This window comes from Manis javanica, chromosome 16 (assembly GCF_040802235.1).
Source record: "Manis javanica isolate MJ-LG chromosome 16, MJ_LKY, whole genome shotgun sequence".
NCBI lineage: Eukaryota > Metazoa > Chordata > Mammalia > Pholidota > Manidae > Manis > Manis javanica.
The window spans coordinates 63,299,344-63,310,075 of NC_133171.1; the positions used below are offsets into that span (position 1 = coordinate 63,299,344).

Below are 10,732 nucleotides of genomic sequence, written 5' to 3' on the forward strand. Positions count from 1 at the left end.
CTCCTCCTTTCCTTCTCTGTTTCCACTCCATCCTCCTCTTCAACTCCCCTTCTTTTCACGGCCTGCCGGGACACAAAATATCCCCCTCTTCCCAAGCAGATTAGAAATTAGGCACACAAGGCTTTCGGGGCCTTGGAGCACTGCGTTTAGATACCCAGGAAGATGCTGAAGCAGGAGCCTGCACTGGCGAGGCGCTAGCACCCGCCCGGTGGCCTAACGGGCCGCAGAGTCGCACCCGCGCCAGCCTCCATCGTGGCCTGGGGCGCTCTCAAGTTGCAGAGGGAGGGCTCCTGAAAAGAAAGTGTAGGACCCCAACCTCCCTGAGAAATAAGTTAGCCTAAGAGTGGCCATCTTGAAGCCCAAAAAGCCATTCTGATATATGACTCAGAGGGAACAACTGAAACCAGGTAACTCCTCTGGAAAAACAAGTTAATCAATCATGACTGCTGGCAGCGCTAACCTCTCGGTTAGTTAATCATAAATGCTGACCCTACCTTGCTACACCCCCAGGACGTGGCACTAACCCAGAAATCGTAGGTTTGAAAAATTACTGCCTTTGTAGTATTGTTATCTTGCTATGTAGTATTGTTATCTTGTTATTACAAAACAATCTGTAACCATGGTAATCCTCTAGGGCTGAATGCCTCAGAAAATCCTATATAACCACTTAGTTGTAAGTGCTCAGGGTCCTCGTTGAGACCTGCTGCGACGGGCTGACTTGGACCCCAACTAGTTGGCTTCCGAATAAATTCCTCTTGCTTGTTGCATCAAGAAACGTCTTTGGTGAGTGATTTGGGGTGGCGCCTTCCTCAGGGGAATCCAACAAAAGGAGGAAGGAACATGGCGAGGTTCTAGTCAGTAAGAGCGAAGAACAATCTAAGCATCTTTTTGAAAATGAAGTATAAGTTAGGAATGAGGTAAAAATAACACGTAAAAATCATTTCTAGAGTGAGCATTCCACCCACTCCACCCTCCTTCACGGAAGCATTGGTGGTTCAGTGGTCGAATTGTCTTCTGCCAAGCGGGTAAACCTGAGTTCGACCTCCGGCCAATACAACCCCTTATATTTTTGTTGTCATTTTGAAAACTCTCGAGTGGAAATGGGTATCTTCCACATTCGAAACCAACATATTTGTATGTTCTGCGACTATGAAACCTGGAGTCGTTACTGCTAGGTGAAAAGGGCAGGCTGGCGATGAGCTGTTTTCCTGCCTGCAAGGTCAGATATTTTCAGGATGTTGCAAATCAACTTACTTTTGGATTTATTCTTTTATTTGAAGCATGGGTAAGACCTATGACTGACCCTTAAAGAAAAAAAGAAAAATTTCGACATACAAAAGTAAAGGCAAGGGAATTTAATAGAATACTGTATAAAAGCTCCCCCTCCGCCAGGCAGCAGAGTGGCGCAGCGGAAGCGTGCTGGGCCCATAACCCAGAGGTCGATGGATCGAAACCATCCTCTGCTACTTACTTTTCGAAAACCTTAATGGAGGCGTCTGGAATATGATTTTAGTAATCTTCATTTCTGTATCTATCGGAAGCTTGGGCAACCTCAGGGAAAGTATTTCTATCCCAGGAAAACTTGGAAATGAAAATAATTCATAAAACAAAAATGGTCTGATGAAGAAGTGTCAGATGTCTCCTGTTTTAGAGCAGAGTTAGTTAATACTAATCCTTCAAGTATAGAAGGTCTCCATCTTCAACCTACTGACATATTATTTTTTAACATCAATTTACTTTAGAGATTCAGTAGAAGAGACTTGAGAGTATTTAAAATAACTCTTTCAACAATCTTTCCCCCCTGCCTGTTTTCCTCATTAGCACTTACTTTCATATAACATATATTTATTTATTCATTTAGTAAATTCACAATAACAGAGTTTTCTCTGTTTCGTCACTATGGTTGCTGCAGTATCTAGAACACAGACTGACACATCTTAGTCACTGGTTTGGTAAATATGTTAAAAGCCACATTTTTTAATACTCCTGACACCAGTATATGACATTTTTCTTCACCTTCTAAAAAGTGACAGAAGAGTACAAAAAATGACCACACAGAACTGATCCACTATTTAACATCTTGACATATTTGTGACAAATATCTCTCATATTTAAAAGAAAAAAACTCACATAAAATGAAAGCACTTCAAATGTATTCCTAATACTAATATCCCTCTTTCCAGGGCAACTTTATCATGAACTTGATGTACATATCTCCCATTCCATTTTTTTATTTTATTTTATTGATTGATTGATTGATGAATAATTTTTATTTGTGAAGAGCCTGGGAACAGCTCACGTTAAAGCTTTCATATAAATAACACAACACTTTATTTTAAAAACATTTACCTTATTAATATCCTTGTGAAAGGCTTTCCTTTACAGCCCTATTAGTCTACTTCTGTGCATTAATCTGTGACCAAGCAGAGCTAATGTTTACACAGATGTTTGGAATAGGAGGCTGAAGGACTCTATTTGATGTCCAGTTGGTTCCTAAGTAGAGGCAACATTTTATAAACCTGGCCAATAGAGGTTTTAGAAATCCTGTCATAACAGTTCTTTTATTGACTGTATTTAATATTTTTTCCACATGGAATTCCCATCATAGTAAAGAACCACAGTATTCAGTTGAGGTGCCAGGTGAGATCCAATCCATGTTCACTCTTGCCTATATGTATGTGTATGTGTACGTCATATATATATGTATGTGTATGTGTATGTCATATATATACACATGACAAATACAATTTCCATCTGAGGTGAATTTTAAAACACTTCCAGACCACCAGAGGCACATGTGATTAATCTGAAAGAAAAAAAATGCCAAAAAAAATGAAACATTATTGGATATTTTCTCCTGGATCCTAATTAAGAAACAGATTTTTTGTTTTTTCTTGGATATTGTAACCATAGGTTGGGCATATTCTCAAAGTGGTAAATTCAGTTCACCTAATCTTTGTCAATGTACTAGCTCTGCTCTCTGTTTGGAGAGTTTCTTATCAATGAGCAAAAAAATGAAAAGAGAGCAGCTGTAGTAGAATAGTCATGTTGAAAAGAACCTGAGATTGTGGGGCCTGAAAGCACATTCTCATTGTATATAGTACTCCTTTTTACAAAATCAAAACATAGCTTTTCATATGTTACATTTGTTAGCAAAGGCTTCAAGTGACTTGCCTGAAGGAGATTTATTTTTAGAAACAGATTATTTCTGCTGGGAGCAACATCAGAGATCACTTTTAGTTGAGGAACAGAAAACCACGAAGTTCAGAAAATCCATTAAATTACCACTCAGTGGCAATCGGGTGGGTGGGAGATGGATAGAACTCAAGCCTTCTGATTCCTCAAAGTATTTGTCTTCACTTACAGCATTCACTTTATAGCTTTAGATACTGACTATACTGGAGATTTCCAAACCTCCGAATTTCCTAGAGTGGCCTAAAAACTCCTTGTATGGGACAATATTCCCCTGGCAGAGAGCAGAGTGTCTATCTGATGAGGTTTGGAGTAGGAAAATAGGACTGAGACCAGTTTACCTCTGACCCCCCATCTTCCTTTCCACACTCATTACCTAGAATCCTTTGCATTTTATTAATATCTACAATATACATTCTACCTCTATTTGAACTGTAAAATAGCCTAATTATTCAAAGGCAATAAAAGATGTGCACTCCCATGATCAGATAATCCTAGAGGTTCTGCCACAGGACACCACAGTGCACCACTGAATAGACATCCTTGAATGCCTTCATCCACTTCCAAGTCCTTGGTAATTTATTCTGACAGCTCACTCACCTTTTGTTAATAACCTTCTTTTGCCTTTTTACTTCTCCATGCCAAGTTTTCATTATCAGGCCTGCTTTTATCACTAGGTACTCACTAGTGGAATTCCAGCACTAGCCTTGTAAATACAGACTGTTTTCAGTGCTGGAGACAGAAATCCCCTTCTTCAGAGCTGCAGAGTGTAAGGTAAAATCGAGCCAAAATGACCAGGTGAGGAGGCAACAAAGGAGCCAAAGGTTTCATAGGGTGCAATCCCGGGTGATGTTCACTGGTCTGGTTAGTCACAGGCTGGAGAAGTCATGCCCAGCAGGGCAGGCAGTGAGTTTACAAAGAAGTTAGGGGGAGGGAGAGCATAGGTCTACAGTGGCACAAGGATTGGCTAGCCTAAGGCACATGTCATTGGCCTTTACAGTAGACAAAGGACTGGAAAGTTACTACTCCTTTTCCAGGTTGGGAGGGGGCAGCACCCGGGGATTTTGGCACATCATCAGGCTGGAAATCTGTTGCTCTCTTTCCCTTATTAGGCTGTGGTTGGGGGCTTTGCTGCCCCCTTTCCTTATTTGGTGAGGGCTGAGCTCTTCTGACATGCTTACCCCTCCCTCCGGTGCCTCCAGCCTTACATTCCAGCCTTTTGGTTATAATGAGTGCCGACTCAATCTGGCTACTTCCGGCTGAGGAGGGGCAGCATGGGCAGGGTTAAGGCTGCTGGGAGGTCGGAGGAGGCTTGGAAGGAAGGGGCAAGTACTGATGTACCAGCATTTGGTTTACTACAACACAAGATAGTTCAGCCAGGCGTTGTTGTGGGAACTTAAAAATACAAGGAGCTGCTGACAGAAGAATAAATATAAATTAGTAGGGTTATAATAGGGAGGAGCCAAGGTAGGAGTTGAGACTGCCACCATCCAGAGAAAGGGTTTTTAGTTAGGTCTTCTCTGCATTTTTAAAGGTTTTCTTATAGTTGTTTGATGCTGTCTTTGGCTATGCTTGACCTGTTGGCATAAAAGGAACACTCTTCTTTTAGGAACAGGCATATTCCCCCTTCCCCAGCTGTTAGTAAATCTAGGCCTCTCTGATTTTGGAGGACCATGTCAGCAAGGGAGTCTAGTTGTGTCTGTAAATCTAAGACCATGTCTGCCACTTGTTGTATCTAGGCCTCTCTGATTTTGGAGGACCATGTCGGCAAGGGAATCTAGTTGTGTCTGTAAATCTAAGACCATGTCTGCCACTTGTATATCTTCTATTAGTTGTGATGATAGTTGTTTATAAAAATGAAGCGAGGACCCTAGTCCTGCTGCCCCCATCCTTACTGCCACAGTGATGCCTAGGCCAACCATTAACAGTATGAGTTCAATTGCCCTCTTTGTCCCTGTAATAGAGGAAATGATCAGGAGGATTGGCAGGCTCTAATTTCCGGGTGCTTTTGAGATGGAAGGAAGCAGAATCACCAGGATACAGGATCCAGACCATCCCGGGGGCAATGCTGGGTAAATGGTGGCTCCACACTGTAAGGCCGTCCCATTCAATGGAGGGCAGAGGGTCTGATTACTGGAAATCACCAGAGTCCTGGAGCAGGCCTGTGGAGGGACCCAGCTTACCCCTAGGGAGTCATTTCGTGTGATGCATTGGGCTGTAGGTGAGTCAGAGGGTAAAGAAATGGCAGGATGGGGGGACAATAAGCATTGTGTAGGCTGTGTAGTAGGCATCCAATTCCCAGTAATGGGAACTGCTGAGACCCAACTGGGACCGGATCTCAAACACAGCCAGTAGTCTTTGGCTAGACTGGGGTTTGTGGAATTAAGCAGAGAGTGGGTTTTATTGAGGACTGAGAGAAGCCCTGGGTCTGCCTGGTAAGAGTCTCAAGGTTTGGGAAGATGGGGTCTTACTACTACTGGCCTACTAAATTGTTGGATTAGTTTTTCTATGACCTGTTGAGTATTTTGTTTTTCTGCATAGTCTTTTGCGCCTCCAATGTCCGAGCTCCCTATCAGTGGCCGGAGGTCCCAGAAAATTTGTTGTGCTCATCTCCCAGGACAGACATATCCAGCATGATCACCCAGGCTTTGCCCCATCCAGTACTGTTGTCCGGAAGATGAGAGAGGCAGACCAAGGCTCGTTCATAGCAGGCAGCATGAATGAAGGAATGGAAAGATGAGCATTAGGCTGGACAGGGGGTGTCTTTCCTTGGGGATTTGGTGGAGGGTCTTGTACCCAGAAAATGGTCTTGCCGACTCCTCCTGGGAAGCCAGTTTGGAAATCTCTTAACATTATAGTGGCCCAGTACAATTGGTCTCCCTACTGACAAGGTATCTTTTGAAAGTAGCATGTCCGGGGGACCAGTTGGTGTAGTTGGAGCACACCTGATATGACACACTGGTTACAGACCCAGTTTGCCAGAGCCGGATGGGTTGTTGTGGCCAGCACCAGTGTGAGTAAGGCACAAATGGAGGGGCCCTGTCTCTCTAGACCTCCACCTATCATGACTGGGCACTCGTTTGAGCTTGGAGATGTGGTACCATGGGGAGTGTCCCAATAGCTTGGCAGCTATGATAGTGGTAAGGATCACCGTGTATGGTCCTGTCCACCATGGTTGGAGTGACTGAGGTTGGAGTTCTTTAAGGACTTTGTCTCCCAGCTGTAGAACATCTGTGATTCCTGGATCTGAGAGGGAGGTGGGTTGAGGCAGGAACTGGTCTGTGTGTTCCCTGAGGAGATGTCTTAGGAGTGAGAAGTAAGGTAGGTAGGAGGCTAGAGGGTGTGGAGTTGTAGGCAGGCCTGTGTTTAGAAGAAAGGGTCTATTATACATTAACTCAAAGGCACTTAGTCCGGTGGGTCCCCTAGGGGCTGCTCACAATCAGGTGAGAATAATTGGGAGTAGGTCTGGCCAGGAGACCTTTACCTCTAAGGAGAGCTTGGTAAGTTGATCTTGGAGAAGGCCATTGGCCCTATCCACCTTACCCAAGGACTGAGGGTGATAGGGTATGTGTAGTTTCCAGGAGATATTTAGAGAGTCAGCCACCGGCTGTGTGACCTTTGAGATGAAAGCTAGTCTGTTGTCTGACTGGAGCAATGTTGGGAGGCCAAAACGAGGGATGATGTGTTCCACCAATGTCTTTGCCACCACCAATGCAGTCTCTTGGCAGGTAGGAAAGGCCTTGATCCAACGTGAAAATATCAACTATGACCAGTAAATATCTGAGCTTTTTGTGTCTAGGCATGTGGGTAAAATCAATCTGCCAATCTTGTCTAGGTAGCACTTCTTGCAGCTTGTGGAGGACCACACAGCATTTGAGGGCGCCTTGAGAAGAAACATGATGACAGGTGGTGCAAACCATATGTACCTGGTTAATGGTCTTTTGGAGCCCAGGTAGGGCAAAGATAGGGGAGAGAAACCTGTATGTAGCCTCTGGACCAATATGGAGGAATTGGTGAACTGTAGATACCATTTCTCTGTCCTGGGCCTGGGGAAGGGCTATACTGTCCTTAAGATGTATCCATTCCTGTTGTCCAGCCAGCCCACCCTGGTCTAAAAGTTGTTGTTTTTCCTCTTTGGAATAATTAAGAGTTATAGAAGGGGAGAGAAACAATACTGGGGAATAATTAGGACCCAAGGTTAGTTGTTGGGCAGTAGCATCGGCTAGAGCCCTCCCTTTAGTGACCAGGTCGGTACCTGTCTGATGTCCTAGCAATGAACAATAGCCACTTCCTTGGGTTCCTGTAAGGCCTGGAGTATGTGATGAATTGTTTTACCATTTATAATCAGAGTCCCTCGGGTAGTAAGGAATCCCCTTTCTTTCCAGATCACTACATGGCTGTGTGCAATTATGAAAGCATACTTTGAGTCGGTATAAATGGTTACCCTAAGACCCGCCACCAACTGTAAGGCTTGGGTGAGGGCTACTAGTTCTGCCTTTTGAGAGGTGGTTCCCATTGGCAGAGGAGCCGCTCCACTATTTCTGATGAGGAGGAAACTACCACGTAGGCCACCTGCCTGCACCCATTTGAATCCCTGACTGAGCTTCCATCCACAAATAGAGTTAAGTCTAGGTCAGTGAGAGGTGTGCCCTGGAGACCTTCGAATGGGAGTTGAAGGGTTTCCACCAGCTCCATGCAGCAGTTGCTGGGTGTGGCAGATGAACCGGCAGGAGGAGGGAGGGTGGTTGGGTGTAATGATGGTGACACCTGTAAAGTTAACGGGGGGTGTTGAATAAATAGGAGGTGAAATTCCTGCACTCATGATGGGCTGAAAGAGGCCAAGGATTTGTGTCCCAGAAGGTCCTGTAAATGATGAGAAGAGTATATGGTTATCACCTGTAGGAGGGTTAGCTTCAGAGCTTCTTTGGTGAGGCACACTGCCACTGCCAGGGTTCTAAGGCAGGGTTGTCACCCTTTAGCAGTGGGATCTAGTTGTTTTGACAGGAAAGCGACTGGTCAGTGTCTGGGTCCTACTGACTGGACCAGCACCCCAGGTGCTATTCCCATCTTTTCTGTAGTATATAAGAGAAAAGGTTTGTTAGGGTTAGGCAGCATAAGCAGGGGTGAGGAGAGGAGGGCATTTTGCAGTTCTTCAAAAGCATGGGCCACTGCTGTAGGAGAGATGAGTAGCCCAGAGGGTGTTTCTTTGGCAGCAGCATACAGAGGCTTAGCTAATAAGGCAAAGTTAGGGACCCAGTGTTGGAAAAACCCTACCAGTCCAAAAAATGACAAGATCTCAGCTAATGAGGTAGGTGGTAGAAGAGCTCTAATGGAGGCTGTTTGGTTCACCATGAGTGCCCTGAAAGAGGGAGTTAGGGCCACTCCAAAGTATGTAACTTGTGGGGTGGATAACTGAGATTTGATGGAGACTCTATATCCCCACTGAGCCAGGAAGTTTAGGAGGGAAGCTGTGTCTTGAACAGAGGCCTCTTTTGTGGGGCTACATAGAAGGAGGTCATTGACATACTGGAGGACAGTGCTGACTCCTGTGTCATGATGGGACAGATCTTCCACCAGTGCCTGTCCAAAAAGGTGAGGACCATCCCAGAAGCCTTGAGGGAGGACTGTCCAAATTAGTTGTCTAGTTCAGCGGGTGTCTGGGTCCTCCCAGGTAAAGGCAAACAGTAACTGGGAATTGTGGTGTAGAGGGATGGTGAAGAATGCATCCTTAAGGTCTAAAACTGTAAAGTGGGAGGTATTTGGGGGAACCTGAGACAAGAGAGTATAAGGGTTAGGGATGACCGGGTGAACAGGGACTACAGCCTCGTTGATTATCCAGGGGTCTTGAACAAGCTGGTAGGCCCCTGATGGCTTCTTGACTGGAAGGATGTGAGTGTTTACAGGGAGAATTAGTTGGTACCAGAAGCCCTTGGGAAAGAAAATGGTTGATGATAGGTTGGATGCCCTTGTGATGGGCTTGGGAAATTGGGGCCTAGAAGGAAAGGAGGACTGGTCCTTGAGGCAGATCAGGACCAGAGAATGATGGCTTACCACTACAGGAGTAGAGGTGTCCCAGACCATCAGGTTAACATCAGTCGATGGTTCAGGAAGGTCCATGGAGGCCTCAGGTCCACAGCTTTTAATGGCTAGGGTGATAAGTGAACTCAGACGGGGATGACTAAGTGGCAGGGAGATCAAGGCACCAATCTTGGATAGCTCCCTCCCTAACAAAGGGATGAGATAGGATGGGATGACTAGAAATGAGTGGGTAAGAGGATGGCCCTCAAATATGCAGGTTACGAGACCTGTCTCCAGAGGCTTAGAGTGAATTCCTGTGACACCCACGACCAAGACCTGGGAAGGATGTAAACACCCATAAAAGGAAGGTAAAACAGAGTAGGTAGCCCCAATGTCCACCAGAAAGGAGACAGACTTACCTGCTACTCACAGAGTGGCCCTGGGCTTGGCAAGGATGATAGGGGTATTCGAGTCCAGGCATCTTCAGTCTTCAAGTAGGTCCAGCAGGTCTGGAGGGGAGTGCCTCAGGTGGTCCTGCCTCTTGCGAGACTCTGTCATGGGGTAGCAACCTTCCCCAGCCAGGAACTCTACCTTCCAATGACCTCTCTTACCACAAAGAGGGCAGGGTTTAGTCAGCTTATTGGTTGGGTTTGGGCACCTCTTTGCCCAGTGGCCTTCCTGGCCACACTGGAAGCAAGATCCCAGAGGCTCATGAGCTCCAGACCAGTCTTTGGTGTAATGAGACCCCTGTTCTGCTGGTCATAGGGCCGCCATGAAGGCTCAGGTCTGGGATGCTATTCTCCTCTCATGTTCTTCATCACGGGTATTAAAGATTTTAAAGGCCATGGTTACCAGGTCACAGAGTGGAGTCTGGGACCTCTCCTCTGCCTTTTTTAACTTACATCTTATGTCTGGGGCTGACTGGGTAATAAAATGAGTAGCTAACACTGAGGGCCCAATGATGAGTTGGGGTCAAGGTGGGTATGTATGGAAAGAGCCTCGGTAAACTGGTTAAGAAAACAGGCTGGGTTCTCATCAGGTCTCTGAGTAATCTCTCTCAGCTTATCATATTTAGTGGCCTTTTGAGCCATCTTATTCATACCTGCCAGTAAATACTGGAGCATTCGGTCCTGCTGAGTTCCCCCGTCTTGGATATTATAGTCCCATAGGGGGACTGTGAGAGGAACCGCCTCCATCCCAATTGGCTCGGCCTGATCCATGTTATGTGCCTTGTTTGCACAATGTCGGGCGGCAGAGGCAACACAGTCATATTCCTCAGAGGTAAAAGTGGAAGTTAGGATAACATGTATATCATGCAGGTAAGTTTGTAGGCCCGAGTTAGGTAGTCAAACTCTTTGGCATAAACTGTGGGGTTAGAGGAAAAAGCGCGTAGGCGGTTCTCAATCTGGGATAAGTCCCCTAGGGAAAAAGGGGCATGAACCCGGACAACCCCTTCTGCCCCCACAACCTCTCAGGGAGGGGCTACTAATTGGGCCTTTGTTTGGGGTGGCCACTGGGCCTT

At 45.7% G+C, this 10,732-nt stretch overlaps 1 non-coding gene across 1 annotated transcript; it reads left to right on the forward strand.

The window, feature by feature from the left end:
• Positions 1 to 1,394: 1,394 nt before the first annotated feature.
• On the forward strand, positions 1,395 to 1,466 carry TRNAM-CAU (transfer RNA methionine (anticodon CAU)). Its single transcript has one exon. It is a non-coding gene; the product is annotated as a tRNA-Met (tRNA).
• The last annotated feature ends 9,266 nt before the right edge of the window (positions 1,467 to 10,732 follow it).